Source organism: Mustela lutreola, chromosome 1, assembly GCF_030435805.1.
Source record: "Mustela lutreola isolate mMusLut2 chromosome 1, mMusLut2.pri, whole genome shotgun sequence".
Lineage (NCBI taxonomy): Eukaryota > Metazoa > Chordata > Mammalia > Carnivora > Mustelidae > Mustela > Mustela lutreola.
This window is the reverse complement of record NC_081290.1, coordinates 76,329,280-76,347,412: the sequence shown is the minus strand read 5'-3', so window position 1 is coordinate 76,347,412 and position 18,133 is coordinate 76,329,280. Positions and strand designations below refer to the sequence as shown.

Below are 18,133 nucleotides of genomic sequence, written 5' to 3'. Positions count from 1 at the left end.
AATATTAAAAAGGTCAATACAACAAGAGAATATAACATTTGTAGCTATTTATACACCCATGTATAAACACCAAAATATCAAAATATATAAAGCAAATATTAACACCCAAAGGGAGAAATATAGAACAATACAGTAATAGTAGGAGTCTTTTTATACTCCTATCTTTAGAAGTAGAGGTTACTTACAACAATGGATAGATCATCCAAATAGAAAATCAATACAGAAATATCAGCTTTAAACGACATGTAACAACAGATGAAATTAATAGATATTTATGGAACATTCCATCACAAAGCAACAAAATACACATTTTTTTCTCAGGTTCACATACATTGTTTTCTATGATAGATCACACATTAGGCCACGAAAAAATTTTAATAAATTTAAGAGAATTGAATTCATATCAAGCATCTTTTCTAACCACAATGGTATGACACTAGAAATTAATTTCATGAGCAACACTGGAAAATTCACAAATGTGTGGAGACTAAACAGCATGCTATTAAGCAACCCAGTAGGCCAAATAAGAAATCAAAAGAGAAACAAAAATATCTTGAAACAAATGAAAATGGAAATGTAACATACTCAAATTTATGGGATGAAGCAAAAGCAGTTCTGAGAAGGAAGTTCAAAGTGATAAATGCTTACCACAAGAAACAAGAAAAGTCTCAAATAAACAACCCAACTTCAGACCTCAAGAAACTATAAAAAGAAGAACAAAATCCAAAATTAGTAGAAGTAAGGAAATAAGAAAGATTGGAGTTGAAATAAATGAAATGAATAAATGAAATTAAAAAATAGAGACTAAAAAGACAGTAGAGAAGACCAATTAAACTAAGAGCTGGTTCTTCAAAAACATAAACAAATTTGACAGATTTTTAGATATACTTATGAGAGTGAGAGAGGGAGAGACAGAGGACTCAAATAAATGAAAGAGAACATTTTACAACTAATACCACAAAAATACAAAGGGTCGTAAGAAACTACTATGAACAGTAATATGCCAACAAATTGGACAACCTTGAAGAAGTGGGTACATTCCTTTGATAAAACTGGACCATGATAATATATGATACACTACAAAATGAGCTCAAAGTGGAGTAAAGACTTGAAATTAAGACCTGAAAACATAAAAGTCCTAGAAGAAAACATAGGTAATAAGCTCTTTGGCATAGGTCTCGGTGATAATTTATTTAATGAATCTAACTCAGAAAGCAAAAACAACAAAGCAAATGTAACAAAGTAGGACTAAAAGGCTTCAAACTAAAAAGCTTCTCCACAGCAGAAAAAATTAACAAAATGAAAGGCAACCAACTGAATGGTAGAAAATATTTACAAAGCCTATATCTGATACAGGGTTAATATCCAAACATATAAGTAAGTTAGAAACTCAATAGCAAAAAAGCAAGAAATCTAATTACAAAATGGGCAGAAGAGCTGAAAAGATATTTTCCTAAAGAAGATATACAGATAACTCAATGTGGTTTTGATTTGAACCTCCCTGATAGCTAATGTTAATGAATATTTTTTCATGTGTCTGTTAGCCATTTGTATGTCTTCTTTGGAGAAGTGTTTGTTCATGTCTTCTGCCCATTTTTTGAAGTGATTATCTGTTTTGTGTGTGCTGAGTTTGAGGAGTTCTTTATAGATCTTGTAAATCAGCCCTTTATCTGTAGTGTCATTTGCAAATATCTTCTCCCATGGGCTGCCTCTTTGTATTGCTGTGCAGAAACTTTTGATCTTGATGAAGTCCCAAAAGTTCATTTTCACTTTTGATTCCTTTCCATTTGGAGACATGTCTTGAAAGAAGATGCTGTGGATGAAGTCGAAGAGGTTACTGCCTATGTTCTTCTCTAGGATTTTGATAGATTACTGCCTCACATTGAGGTCTTTTATCTATTTCAAATTTATCTTTGTGTATGGTGTAAGAGGATGGTCAAGTTTCATTCTTCTCTACATAACTGTCTAATTTTCCCCAGCACCATTTATTGAAGAGACTGTCTTTTCTTCGCTGGATATTTTTCCTGCTTTGTCAAAGATTATCTGACCATAGAGTTGAGGCTCCATATCTGAGCTCTCTACTCTGTTCCACTGGTCTATGTGTCTGTTTTTATGCCAGTACCATGCTGTCTTGGTGATTACAGCTTTGTAGTAAAGCTTGAAATCAGGTAACATGATGCCGCCAGTTTTGTTTTCCTTTTTCAACAATTCCCAATGTTCATAGCAGCAATGGCCACAGTTGACCACGACTTTCCACAGTGGAGAGAGCCAAGATGCCCTGCAGCAGATGAATGGATAAAGAAGATATGGTCCATATATACAATGGAGTATTATGCCTTCATAAGAAAGTATGAATACCCAATCTCTGTATCAACATGGACAGGACTGGAGGAGATTATGCTGAGTAAAATAAGTCAGGCAGAGAGAGTCAATTATCATGTGGTTTTACTTGTGGACCATAAGGAATAACATGGAGGACACTGGGAGATGGAAATGAGAAGTGAGTTGGGGGAAATAAGAGGGCGGGAAAAACCATGAGAGACTCTGGACTCTGAGAAACAAACAAGGCTCAGGAGGGGGGGGTTGGGTGAGCCTGGTGGTGGGTATTAAGGACGGAATGTATTGCATGGAGCACTGGGTCTGGCACATAAGCAATGGATCTTGAAACACTAAAAAAAAAATTAAATTAAACTAAAAAAATGATATACAGATGACCAAAAAATACATGAAAAGATGCTTTACATTATTAACCATCAAGGAAATGCAAGTCAAAACCACAATTAGATATCACCTCACACCTATTAGAATGGCTATCAACAAAAAGACAAAAAATAACAAGTGTCATTGTGGATGTGGAGAAAGGAAACTGTTGGTAGGAATGTCAGTTGGTGAGCCACTATGGAAAATAGCATGGAGGTTATTCCAACAATTGAAAATAGAGTTACCATACAATCTAGCAATTCCACTTTGGGGTGTTTACCTGAAGAAAAAGAACTTTTTTTTTTTTTTTTTTTTTTTTTTTTTATAAACATATATTTTTTATATACATATATTTTTATCCCCAGGTCTGTGAATCACCAGGTTTACACACTTCACAGCACTCACCAAATCACATACCCTCCCCAATGTCCATAATCCCACCCCCTTCTCCCCAACCCCCTCCCCCCGGCAACCCTCAGTTTGTTTTGTGAGATTAAGAGTCACTTATGGTTTGTCTCCCTCCCAATCCCATCTTGTTTCATTTATTCTTCTACCCACTTAAGCCTCCATGTTGCATCACCACTTCCTCATATCAGGGAGATCATATGATAGTTGTCTTTCTCTGCTTGACTTATTTCGCTAAGCATGATACGCTCTAGTTCCATCCATGTTGTTGCAAATGGCAAGATTTCATTTCTTTTGATGGCTGCATAGTATTCCATTGTGTATATATACCACATCTTCTTGATCCATTCATCTGTTGATGGACATCTAGGTTCTTTCCATAGTTTGGCTATTGTGGACATTGCTGCTATAAACATTCGGGTGCATGTGTCCCTTTGGATCACTACATTTGTATCTTTAGGGTAAATACCCAATAGTGCAATTGCTGGGTCATAGGGCAGTTCTATTTTCAACATTTTGAGGAACCTCCATGCTGTTTTCCAGAGTGGCTGCACCAGCTTGCATTCCCACCAACAGTGTAGGAGGGTTCCCCTTTCTCCGCATCCTCGCCAGCATCTGTCATTTCCTGACTTGTTGATTTTAGCCATTCTGACTGGTGTGAGGTGATATCTCATTGTGGTTTTGATTTGTATTTCCCTGATGCCAAGTGATATGGAGCACTTTTTCATGTGTCTGTTGGCCATCTGGATGTCTTCTTTGCAGAAATGTCTGTTCATGTCTTCTGCCCATTTCTTGATTGGATTGTTTGTTCTTTGGGTGTTGAGTTTGCTAAGTTCTTTATAGATTCTGGACACTAGTCCTTTATCTGATATGTCGTTTGCAAATATCTTCTCCCATTCTGTCAGTTGTCTTTTGATTTTGTTAACTGTTTCCTTTGCTGTGCAAAAGCTTTTGATCTTGATGAAATCCCAGTAGTTCATTTTTGCCCTTGCTTCCCTTGCCTTTTGCGTTGTTCCTAGGAAGATGTTGCTGCGGCAGAGGTCGAAGAGGTTGCTGCCCGTGTTCTCCTCAAGGATTTTGATGGATTCCTTTCGTACATTGAGGTCCTTCATCCATTTTGAGTCTATTTTTGTGTGTGGTGTAAGGAAATGGTCCAATTTCATTTTTCTGCATGTGGCTGTCCAATTTTCCCAGCACCATTTATTGAAAAGGCTGTCTTTTTTCCATTGGACATTCTTTCCTGCTTTGTCGAAGATTAGTTGACCATAGAGTTGAGGGTCTATTTCTGGGCTCTCTATTCTGTTCCATTGATCTATGTGTCTGTTTTTGTGCCAGTACCATGCTGTCTTGATGATGACAGCTTTGTAATAGAGCTTGAAGTCCGGAATTGTGATGCCACCAACGTTGGCTTTCTTTTTCAATATCCCTTTGGCTATTCGAGGTCTTTTCTGGTTCCATATAAATTTTAGAATTATTTGTTCCATTTCTTTGAAAAAGATGGATGGTACTTTGATAGGAATTGCATTAAATGTGTAGATTGCTTTAGGTAGCATAGACATTTTCACAATATTTATTCTTCCAATCCAGGAGCATGGAACATTTTTCCATTTCTTTGTGTCTTCCTCAATTTCTTTCATGAGTACTTTATAGTTTTCTGAGTATAGATTCTGTGTCTCTTTGGTTAGGTTTATTCCTAGGTATCTTATGGTTTTGGATGCAATTGTAAATGGGATTGACTCCTTAATATCTCTTTCTTCTGTCTTGCTGTTGGTGTAGAGAAATGCAACTGATTTCTGTGCATTGATTTTATATCCTGACACTTTACTGAATTCCTGTATAAGTTCTAGCAGTTTTGGAGTGGAGTCTTTTGGGTTTTCCACATATAGTATCATATCATCTGCGAAGAGTGATAATTTGACTTCTTCTTTGCCGATTTGGATGCCTTTAATTTCCTTTTGTTGTCTGATTGCTGAGGCTAGGACCTCTAGTACGATGTTGAATAGCAGTGGTGATAATGGACATCCCTGCCGTGTTCCTGACCTTAGCGGAAAAGCTTTCAGTTTTTCTCCATTGAGAATGATATTTGCGGTGGGTTTTTCATAGATGGCTTTGATGATATTGAGGTATGTGCCCTCTATCCCTACACTTTGAAGAGTTTTGATCAGGAAGGGATGTTGTACTTTGTCAAATGCTTTTTCAGCATCTATTGAGAGTATCATATGGTTCTTGTTCTTACTTTTATTGATGTGTTGTATCACATTGACTGATTTGCGGATGTTGAACCAACCTTGCAGCCCTGGAATAAATCCCACTTGGTCGTGGTGAATAATCTTTTTAATGTACTGTTGAATCCGATTGGCTAGTATTTTGTTGAGTATTTTCGCATCTGTGTTCATCAAGGATATCGGTCTATAGCTCTCTTTTTTGGTGGGATCCTTGTCTGGTTTTGGGATCAAGGTGATGCTGGCCTCATAAAATGAGTTTGGAAGTTTTCCTTCCATTTCTATTTTTTGGAACAGTTTCAGGAGAATAGGAATTAGTTCTTCTTTAAATGTTTGGTAGAATTCCCCCGGGAAGCCGTCTGGCCCTGGGCTTTTGTTTGTTTGGAGATTTTTAATGACTGTTTCAATCTCCTTACTGGTTATGGGTCTGTTCAGGCTTTCTATTTCTTCATGGTTCAGTTGTGGTAGTTTATATGTTTCTAGGAATGCATCCATTTCTTCCAGATTGTCAAATTTATTGCCGTAGAGTTGCTCATAGTATGTTCTTATAATAGTTTGTATTTCCTTGGTGTTAGTTGTGATCTCTCCTCTTTCATTCATGATTTTATTTATTTGGGTCCTTTCTCTTTTCTTTTTGATAAGTCGGGCCAGGGGTTTATCAATTTTATTAATTCTTTCAAAGAACCAGCTCCTAGTTTCGTTGATTTGTTCTATTGTTTTTTTGGTTTCTATTTCATTGATTTCTGCTCTGATCTTTATGATTTCTCTTCTCCTGCTGGGCTTAGGGTTTCTTTCTTGTTCCTTCTCCAGCTCCTTTAGGTGTAGGGTTAGGTTGTGTACCTGAGACCTTTCTTGTTTCTTGAGAAAGGCTTGTACCGCTATATATTTTCCTCTCAGGACTGCCTTTGTTGTGTCCCACAGATTTTGAACCGTTGTATTTTCATTATCATTTGTTTCCATGATTTTTTTCAATTCTTCTTTAATTTCCCGGTTGACCCATTCATTCTTTAGAAGGATACTGTTTAGTCTCCATGTATTTGGGTTCTTTCCAAACTTCCTTTTGTGGTTGAGTTCTAGCTTTAGAGCATTGTGGTCTGAAAATATGCAGGGAATGATCCCAATCTTTTGATACCGGTTGAGTCCTGATTTAGGACCGAGGATGTGATCTATTCTGGAGAATGTACCATGTGCACTAGAGAAGAATGTGTATTCTGTTGCTTTGGGATGAAATATTCTGAATATATCTGTGATGTCCATCTGGTCCAGTGTGTCATTTAAGGCCTTTATTTCCTTGCTGATCTTTTGCTTGGATGACCTGTCCATTTCAGTGAGGGGAATATTAAAGTCCCCTACTATTATTGTATTGTTGTTTATGTGTTTCTTTGATTTTGTTATTAATTGGTTTATATAGTTGGCTGCTCCCACGTTGGGGGCATAGATATTTAAAATTGTTAAATCTTCTTGTTGGACAGACCCTTTGAGTATGATATAGTGTCCTTCCTCATCTCTTATTACAGTCTTTGGCTTAAAATCTAATTGATCTGATATAAGGATTGCCACTCCTGCTTTCTTCTGATGTCCATTAGCATGGTAAATTCTTTTCCACCCCCTCACTTTAAATCTGGAGGTGTCTTCGGGCTTAAAATGTGTTTCTTGGAGGCAACATATAGATGGGTTTTGTTTTTTTATCCATTCTGATACCCTGTGTCTTTTGACAGGGGCATTTAGCCCATTCACATTCAGGGTAACTATTGAGAGATATGAATTTAGTGCCATTGTATTGCCTGTAAGGTGACTGTTACTGTATATGGTCTCTGTTCCTTTCTGATCTACCACTTGTAGGCTCTCTCTTTGCTTAGAGGACCCCTTTCAATATTTCCTGTAGAGCTGGTTTGGTATTTGCAAATTCTTTCAGTTGTTGTTTGTCCTGGAAGCTTTTAATCTCTCCTTCTATTTTCAATGATAGCCTAGCTGGATATAGTATTCTTGGCTGCATGTTTTTCTCGTTTAGTGCTCTGAAAATATCCTGCCAGCTCTTTCTGGCCTGCCAGGTCTCTGTGGATAAGTCAGCTGCCAATCTAATATTTTTACCATTGTATGTTACAGACTTCTTTTCCCGGGCTGCTTTCAGGATTTTCTCTTTGTCATTGAGACTTGTAAATTTTACTATTATGTGACGGGGTGTGGGCCTATTCTTATTTATTTTGAGGGGCATTCTCTGAACCTCCTGAATTTTGATGCTTGTTCCCTTTGCCATATTGGGGAAATTCTCCCCAATAATTCTCTCCAGTATACCTTCTGCTCCCCTCTCACTTTCTTCTTCTTCTGGAATCCCAATTATTCTAATGTTGTTTCGTCTTATGGTGTCACTTATTTCTCGAATTCTCCCCTCGTGGTCCAGTAGCTGTTTGTCCCTCTTTTGATCAGCTTCTTTATTCTCTGTCATTTGGTCTTCTATATCACTAATTCTTTCTTCTGCCTCATTTATCCTAGCAGTGAGAGCCTCCATTTTTGATTGCACCTCATTAATAGCTTTTTTGATTTCAACTTGGTTAGATTTTAGTTCTTTTATTTCTCCAGAAAGGGCTTTTATATCTCTCGAGAGGGTTTCTCTAATATCTTCCATGCCTTTTTCGAGCCCGGCTAGAACCTTGAGAATTGTCATTCTGAACTCTAGATCTGACATATTACCGATGTCTGTATTGATTAGGTCCCTAGCCTTCGGTACTGCCTCTTGTTCTTTTTTTTGTGGTGAATTTTTACGTCTTGTCATTTTGTCCAGATAAGAGTAAATGAAGGGGCAAGTAAAATACTAAAAGGGTGGCAACAACCCCAGGAAAATATGCTTTAGCCAAATTAGAAGAGATCCAAAATCGTGAGTGGGGAGAAAGGGGATAAAAAGAGGTTCAAAAAGGAAGAAAGAAAAAAGAAAAAAGAAAAAAAAAAAAAAAAAAAGAAAAGAATTTTTTTTTTTTTTTTAAAAAAGAAAACACCTAAGAAAAATGTAAAAAAAAATATATATATATATATATTAGATAAACTAGTAAAAAATCGTTAAAAAAGAAAAAGGTAACAGTTAAAAAAAAAAAAAAATTTTACCCGAAGGCGAGAAAAAAAAAAAAAAATGAAAAAGAAAAGATTAAATTAACTGCAAGACTAAAAAAAATCACAGGAAAAAAGCCATGAGTTCCGTGCTTGGCTTTCTCCTCCTCTGGAATTCTGCTGCTCTCCTTGGTATTGAAACCGCACTCCTTGGTAGGTGAGCTTGGTCTCGGCTGGATTTCTTGTTGATCTTCTGGGGGAGGGGCCTGTTGTAGTGATTTTCAAGTGTCTTTGCCCCAGGCGGAATTACACCGCCCTTACCCGGGGCCGGGGTGAGTAATCCGCTCGGGTTTGCTTTCAGGAGCTTTTGTTCCCTGAGCGCTTTCCGTAGAGTTCCAGAGGACGGGAATACAAATGGCGGCCTCCTGGTCTCCGGCCCGGAGGAGCCGAGAGCCCAGGGCCCCACTCCTCAGTGCGCCCTCAGAGAACAGCGCCCAGTTACTCCCGTCTGCCTGACCTCCGGCCGCGCTCCGAGCTCACCGAGCCTGCGACCGGTTCAAGGTAACACGGAGCTGCGAGCTTACTGTCGGCTCTGTCTCTGTAGCCGGCTTTCCCGTTCCAATACCCGCAAGCTCTGCGACACTCAGACACCCCCGATCCTTCTGTGACCCTGCGGGACCTGAGGCCACGCTGACCCCGCGTGGGCTTCGCTCCGGTTTAGCCTCTGGAGCGATGTCCCTCCGCGGAACAGACTTTTAAAAGTCCTGATTTTGTGCGCGGTTGCTCCGCCGCTTGCCGGGAGCCGGCCCCTCCCCCCGGGGTCTATCTTCCCGTCGCTTTGGATTCACTTCTCCGCCGGTCCTACCTTTCAGAAAGTGGTTGTTTTTCTGTTTCCAGAATTGCTGTTCTTCTTCTCTTCGATCTGCCGATGGATTTTCAGGTGTTTGCAATCTTTAGATAAGCTATCTAGCTGATCTCCGGCTAGCTGAAGCAGTCTCAGCTTGCTACTTCTCCGCCATCTTGACTCCTCCCCCAAGAAAAAGAACTTTTAACTCAAAAAGATTTGTGCACCCCCATGTTTATTGCAGCATTATTTGTAATAGCCAAGGTAAGCAACTTCAGTGCCTATACACAGTGCAACATTTTTTAGGCATAGAAAATAATGAAATCACAATTTGTGACAATGTGGATGTGATGGCATTATACTAAGTGAGATAAGTCAGCTGAAGACAGACAAATACTGTGTAATTTTTCTTATACCTGGAATTCTCTTAAAAAATTAAAAACAAGTTCATAAAAAATTATTTACAAAGGGATTGAGTCTCTTATTTCACAGACTCATGGTAAAAACAAAACTTTATTAGTTTTTCCTTGTGTTGAAGGAAATACTTATTCTGGATTCTTACTCATACAAGTATGGTAAATCTCGAAAGTATCAGAAACACTTAAAGGTATCTAGTTAAATATTATTTTTAACTTGGGAGGAAAGCTTGCTTTCTAGATTTATATGACACCATAATAAATTGAAAGTAAAAATTTCCTTCTTTTTAATTTAAAAAAATGGAAAAATAGTACAGTATAAAATTTAGGCAATCTTATATAACTAAGAACTAATTTTAGTTACATTTTAATATTGGACATAAGCTTTTATTTATATTAAATAGAAACTGAGGAATTGAAATTATTACTATTATTATAAACTCTAACTACCTTCAAGCAATCAAATATTTGAGATGACTTTGTAAGGCAGGGAGTCTTTTACAATCCACACAGTACTAACCAGGAAAACTATAAGCACTTACAGTACTAATAGTTTTTCAGTTAACCATGACAAAACTCATTTGAAATTATATGAAAGCACCCTTATTAAATTTTCTTAATCCTTTCTGGGGTTTTATGACTCAATATATGGCTAAAGTCCTGTTTTTCATGCGGATATATTTACAGGCCTAAATAAACTAATTGCAATTAGGATTACTTGATCAAATTGATAATGAGGTAACTCTCCAAATTTTATTTCATTTTCGTATTTGAAATATCTCTCAAAAGTTTGCAATAAAGTAACTCAAGTGGAATGATAAACATAACAGCCTCTCCTGTCTCTTCAAACTCTTAAGCAAGTTCCTTTTTTTGTTGTTGTTTTTTGTTTTGTTTTGTTTTGATTTCTTGTTTGTTTGTTTAAGACAGGAAATATACACACTTGTTTATTTGGGTTCCTATGAAGAGAGTACCAGTCTACCACAGTCTGCTGGCTCCCTCCCTCAAAATCAATAATGAAGAGAATCTAGATACAAAAGGGAAAATCAGCATAAATTGCAGGAACTCTAGCAGCATCTAACAACTTGAAAAATCTCTGGAGACATTAAATAATGTTTTGAATTCATATATTTGTGAAAATTGAGTTGCTATAATGCAGATAAGAGAGATTTCAGAGGTAGATGTAACTGAGAAAATTGAAGGAAAACTTAATTTTTTTTTTTTTTAACCTGTCTGTATTCTCTTTGACAAGCATTGCTGGTTTCCTCCAGGTATTATTAGTGTAGCACAAAATCTGTGCTAGGATGACAAGTTGAAGACAGCATTTAATGACCAACTGCCCTGAGGCATTCCCTGTCACTGCTCTGGACTCAGAAGACACACCACAGAGGCTGCCTCCTCCCATTGCTCCTTCTCCCTAAGTGTTTAAAGTTTAAACCAACCCAGAGATATTGCCCTTATCCACATGGTCCATGATATTGCATCCTTATGCCTGGTCCAAACAGCAAAAAGTGAGAGAAGGAGGAAGAATACTCATCTTCTCCCTCGAGAACACATTACAGATATTTCACTTATTTAAAGTTACTTCACACCCCACAGGACAGAATTCAGACACACTGCATATGGTCCCACACTTATAAGAGAAGCGGAGGAATGTAGCATATACATATTTTTTCTAGGTAAATATATGCCCCATAAAATATTTGAGGGCTTAATCGCTAAAGAAAAATGAAACATGTTTATTGGGGTATAGCTAAAACTTCTTCAATAGTCTAATCCATTCCCTTCCCAAGTATTTCTGCACAGCCATCTCATCTACATAAAGGGAAAAATAAAAACAAAAAACAAACAAACAAAAACAAAAAACCTCCCACTCCCTATGTGAAACAATAAAGACATATTATTTACTACATTCAGCCTAAAGTTCAGAATTTTGAGGTTATATGTGAGCTTATCCACCCACAATGTATCACAAATACAAGTTCCTTTAGAAATGGAAGAGTAAAATATCTCACAGTTACTGATCAATATTAAATTCCAACTCTCATGGAACAGCGGAGACTTTCTTGTCATGAAGAGTATACACCTTGGTTAAGTCATCTGGCTATAACTAGTTCTAATTTCTGGGAGGTTCTTCTTGTACCTTTCCCTCCATTGTCACATCTGTGCCAGCTTTGGAGAGCATGTAGATCTGGGCTTTGCATGGCTGTCACAGCCTGGTGTTGCTGATATGAGTTTGGCAAACTCAAATTGGTAAATGCGACAAATGAGGTCTGAATAATATGTTAATAATACAGTTTAAACTTAAAGCTTGGTCATATCTTCAATCATCATTTTGTGAGTGGCCCACAAATTTTTGAGGAGACATCTTTCCAATACTTGAAAACTATTCAACAAAGAAATCACATGCATGGTGAGTGAAGAAGTGAATGCTTTGTTATTTCACTTTCATCTTGCTTGTTAATGTAAAGAAAGTATCAACTTTTCTGTCAAAATTATCCTAAACCACCTCTAAAGAGCTGGTTGTTAAACATTTACTAGCATACTCTTGACCACCAGGTGAGTATGTAACATATGCTTTATTTTATTATTTTTTAAGGATTTTACTTATTTATTTGACAGACCGAGATCACAAGTAGGCAGAGAATCTGAGCAGAGAGCCCGATGGGGGTTTGGTCCCAGGACCCTGAGATCATGACCTGAGCCAAAGGCAGAGGCTTAACCCACTGAGCTACTCAGGCACCCCTAAACATATGCTTTATATATTTTCATTTATGAATTACACAAAGTTAATATTGGTGAAAAGAAGAATATTCACAATGTGATACTACTTATATAAATGTATATAAATATCCGAAGGTAATATATGTGTACATATATATGTACCTTTTGTTGGAAATATATGTACTTATTAATTTAAATATGTTATTAACTACTACATATACATATCATAATTATGATATGTATATGTATCATGCATACACATGATTAGCTACAATTCATGGTAATTTTTGTTCAGCTGGTCTTTTGAGAATAAAATCGAAGCATGTTAAAAAAATTAATCTTGCTTTTGAATTTTGACTTATTAAAATAAGCAGTGGGTACCTGAGTGTGTACTATATTGTTCCTCATAGTTTATTATAGGTATATATTATTTTGTAATATTAAAAACTTAAGAAGCGGGGCACCTAGGTGACTCTTGGGTGTCTGCCTCCAGCTCGGGTTGTGATTCTGGGGTACTGAGATCGAGACCCACATCAGGCTCCCTGTTGGGCAGGAAGCCTGTTTCTCCCTCTCATACTCTACCTACTTATGTTCTCTTTCTCGCTGTATCTCTCTCTGTGTCAAATAAATAAATAAAATCTTAAAAAAAAAAACAACAACAGCATGTTGGAGTTCTTTAAAAAAATGGAGAAAATAATAATAATCATTGCTTTTTACATTAAGTAAAAATACTAATATTTTATTTATAAGAGGTGGGGACAAAAGGTGAAATTAAGTGATAGTTTAAAATATATACTGCCACTACTCCTGAAAAAAAAATACTATAAGTAATATATAAATGCTAACTCTTTCTACTCCCATGACTCTAATGTGTCATTATTTCTTGTCTGGGGTACTGTGGTTGTCAACTGATGGTTTCTTGTTCTTTCTTTTTTTTTTTTTTTTTTTTAAGATTTATATATTTATTCTAGAGAAAGAGCACAAGCAGGAGGGGCAGAAGGAGAGAGAGAGAGAGAGAAATAATATCAAACACACTCTATGTGAAGCACAGAGCCTGATGTGGGGCTTGATTACACAACACTGAGATCAAAACCTGAGCCAAAACCTAGAGTCCACCCCCAACCAGCTATGCCATCCAGGTGCCACTTCTTCATTCTTGTGCTTCCCTCGTACAGAGTCACCAAAGCAAGCTCTCTTAAGGGTAAATAAAATAATGACATGTCTCTGGTTTAAACATTCCAAATGATTCTTATTATTCCTAGCAATATGCCCCAAATGTATCATTTCTTACAAGGCCTTTCTGGTCTAGCTGCTGTGCGCTGCTGTGATGTCATCTCCCCCCTCTCAAATCCCTGCTCACTACATACATGACAGCCATTTTGGCCTTTATTTCTTTTTCATGCACTCAGTTCTTTTGCACTAGCTGACCTTTTTGTCTGGAAAGCTCTTTCAGATCTGTGCATGATTCCCACCTTCTCAATATTCATGACTGAACCCAATGTGATTTCTTCAGGAAGTCCCTCTTCACCTGCCTTAACAAAATCAGCCCTTCAGTCATTTTATGATACATATTCTTCTTATTTTTTCCTTTGCATTTAGTAACTATGAGTGTTGTATAATTGTCAGAGTATTTATTTTCCATATATAATAAGGATATTTATGTATTTATAAGGATATAGACATATAAAGTATATGGACATTCATATATGTTTTTATACATATATATTTATATACACATATTAACATATATTTATATATATACCTTTGTATGGACAATAATATATGTTAGCATATATTATTGTTCATGTAGAATTTAGACTGATATAATTTTTTAATTAATTTTTTTCTCTCAGAGGGTAAGCTCACTTGAAATTGAAACAGATTCATCCTGTTTGCCTGACTCATTGCTATATCAGCAGATTCCAGACACATAATAGGCCTTACTGGTGTTCAATTTAGGAGATCCACAATTTTATTCTGAGTAACGACACAGCCAGCTAAGAAAAATATTTCTTCAGCTTCCTTAGAGCAATACAACATTGTCACTAAGGTCTTGCAAGTGATATATATGTAGAATGTTCTGTGGAACATCTCTGTAGGCTGCCCAAAGAGAGTTTTCACAGGTCAGATAGGCAGCCTTTTTGGTTGTTGCTGATTTTATCCTCTCCTTTGTTTCATTCAATAAAATGTGAATGTGATTAAACATTGAAGTCATCTTGGGTACAGATTGGCTTGATAAGGGAAACCACATGCTGGGATGCTGAAATAGGACAGTTGGGCTCTTGATGAGGATGAAGTCCATTTTATCATACAGGATTACTCACTCCAGAATATTTTTTTTTCTCTAAAAGAGGAATAATTGGGGGGTGCCTTGTGGCTCATTTAGTTAAGCATCTGTCTTTGGCTCAAATCAGGAACCCAGGGTCTTGGGATCAAGACCTGCATTGGCTCCCTGCTCAGTGAGGAGTCTGCTTCTCCCTCTGCTGCTCTCCTGCTTGTGCGCTTGCTCTCTCTCTCTCTATCAAATAAATAAATAAGTAAATGAATCTTGAAAAGTGGAATAATTGTTTTCTTAGGACACTGTTATTTTGTTATTCATTGTTGGATAAAATTCCTAATTGTGAAATAATTTTTATAACAATAAAAATCAAAGATGGAAAAAATATACGGGAAATAGAAAGCAGTAGTTCCAATACAGGTTTTCTTAACAAATATACTTCCCCCCCCATTTGAGAGTAGTCCTTTATTAACTGACAAGATTACAAAAATAATCATATAGATACCTTAGTTTATCCTTTGAATAAGCCTATTGATCTAGTCTCCCCTGTTGCCAGCATCTCCACCCTCCACAAAATGGTCTTTTTTTTTTCATTGCCCCTCGTGGAGAAGATAATTTGAAGGGCCATAAAAAGTCATTTGCCTCTTTGAAATGTTTTCCAACAGTATAGATCTCATGAATCAGATCCTCCCTGAAGATGATGCCATATTTACCAAGAGATCAGGCAATCAATGTGTTATCTGTCAGGGCAATTTGCTTCCTGTTGACTTTGCCATAACTATGCTTGTAGATCAATTCATTCACCAACTTCAGGTTTGGGTATCCCCATGCTATATATGGTTCCACAATCCTTAATATGTTAACTGAAGCCTTGTTGAGCTTAACAAAGGAGCCATTGAAGATTTGGCAAAGGTGAAGAAGCTGCAACACCTTTCGAACCTTTGGGGTCACACCATTGATACCTCTGATCCTGATGACAAATGTCAATTTGGGTTCCACAGATATGTAGAAGTTGCCAGCCTTTCTTGCCATCCTCGCCATTCAAATTTCAGTACATCTGCCTTTATTCTTTGTGGTAATGCTTAACTTTTTCATAGATAAGTTTCCTTCTTGCCTTTCGAAGCATCTTTTGAGCAAACCTCTTCCTCAGATGTTTGATCTTCAACTCTGAAATTTCTTCACTTCTCTTTAAGGGTTTCTAGCACAACAGGAATCTTCTTTTTCTTCTCTTCTGCACCCTCCATGGTTCCAGCCAGAAAAGAGGAATAGACTTCATTTTTTTTTTTTTTAATTTTTTTTTTTTTTTATTTTTTATAAACATATATTTTTTATATACATATATAGACTTCATTTTTTAAAGCAGTTTGGGTTTTAAAAAATTAAGGGCAAGTAGAGAGTCTCCATATGTGCTCTCTCCCTGCCCCTCTAGTTTCTCCTTCCATTATTGGGGTATATTTGTTAAAGTTGATGAACTGATATTGGTACAAGATTAACTGAAGTCATAATTTACTTTAAAGTTCACTCTTTATGTTGTATATTCAATAGGTTTTGATTAATGCATAATGACTTTTATATGTTGAGTTAAATGATATTAGATAAAAATATCAGTGAGATTAAGTAAATGCTATGTTTATTTGATTATGTATTTGTAGTATGTCTCTTCTTACTAGAATACAAGCCCCTTAGGAATAGATTCTTTGTATGTTTTGTTGTATTTGTAATGCCTAGAGCAATTTCTTGCATGGTATAGAGTCTCATTAAATATTAGTTGAACATAAAAATGTGAATTTAAATGTTAAGTTTTGGATATTCTTTAAAAAGAGATAATATCCTCTAATGCAAAACAAAATAATAAACCAGAACAAAGAAATTTAAACTATGTTTGAAAATTTCAGAAATTTTGGAATAGTGGGGAGGAAAAGAAAATGAAATAATTTAAGGGCAATCAAAGTATTTACAAAGGTTTGGGAAAGAGTTTTAAAAAGAAGCAAGGGATAATGTAGTACCAAGAGATAGTAACAATAGGGAGTTATTTCCACTTCTAAGACTTAATGGGCTAGGAAAGAAAAACTGGAATGAGGGATTGGTAGAGATAGTGAAGGAGGGAAAATGGGTGGGAAAGAAAGAAAGAAAGGGTGGTAGGAGATATGGAGAGAACCACTACAGAACTCAGTCAACACCAAGGGATTTGACATAAGAGAAATTAGAGAATAAAATACATGTAACTCTTTTCCCATTCTATAGATGTCCTGCCTGCCAGTGTCTTCTACTGCTGAAGCTAAGTCATGAACTGAGAAGTAATCTATCCATGTGGCTAATAAGAGTGAACCTTTAAGTTTTAGAACAAGAACAGCCGAAGAAAGAATATATTAGAGAATGTGGAATATACTAAGAGTGCATAGAACAATAAAGAATGACTTTATAGTGGCAAACAAAATATCTTTTTCAATTCTGGTTTTGGGGTTTTTGTTTATTTGTGGGTTTGTTTGGTTGGTTTTTTGTTTGTTTGTTTTTTATCTGACTGAAAACATTCTTTGGTTGAAAATTTTGTATCCGAGGAGCACGGAGAATAAAATAAAAAATAAATAAATAATAAAAAAATTCCCACTAGCTACCATATCCTGTGGAGTGTTGCATTGAATTCTCAAGTAAAACCAAACATTATTCACCATTGATGTTCTTCATATCAAGTAATAAACAAAAAAGTGGGGAAATGAATAAAGTAACATAAAACATGGCTACTATAACTGATTATGAGGCTTTAACTGATATTTATGGCTTTTCTACCAAACGTTCCAGGTTTTTGTTTTTGTTTTATAATTTTATTTATTTATTTGACAGACCGAGATCATAAGTAGGCAGAGAGGCAGGCAGGGGCGGGGGAAAACAGGCTCCCTCCTGAGCAGAGATCCCGATGCAGGGCTCTATCTCAGGATCCTGGGATCATGACCTGAACTGAAGGCAGAGGCTTTAATCCACTGAGCCACCCAGGCGCCCCACATTCCAGGTTCTTTACCCTCTATCAACACCTGGGATACATGTGGCTTTTTACCTGGCTAAAGGACTCAAACTACTTGATGATCTGAGTCCTCATTAGCATTGTCTTTGCATAGTCTCAGTACATTTTCATTGGAAAAAACTACTGGACAAGAGATTGTAAGAAGTGCCTTAGTGAAGCCTCCAGGTTCAGTCTGTATCAGCTTGGTACGAGTATAGAGCAGAGCAACTCATTTTTTACTTTGAATCAGGACGAATCAGCCAACACTCAATTTAACAATCCTCTTCTATATTCATAGGTTCAGTGACATAAGGAACCTATAATAGCCAGAGAAATGTCTCAGCTTCTAGATGAGTGAAATCATTGTCATATTCCACAGTACTGAAGAAACTGTAACATTTCTCCTTTACACAATAGAACTTTCAATCTCATGGAATCTAGTGGGTTATTTGATATCCTAGTAAAAGGGCCATTTCCACCCTACATCCCTTTGTGGATCTATGTTTC

At 36.6% G+C, this 18,133-nt stretch overlaps 1 pseudogene; it reads right to left on the bottom strand.

Moving 5' to 3' along the window:
- Positions 1 to 15,134: 15,134 nt before the first annotated feature.
- LOC131819438 (large ribosomal subunit protein uL30-like) lies at positions 15,135 to 15,872 on the bottom strand (annotated as a pseudogene).
- Between the last annotated feature and the right edge of the window lie 2,261 nt (positions 15,873 to 18,133).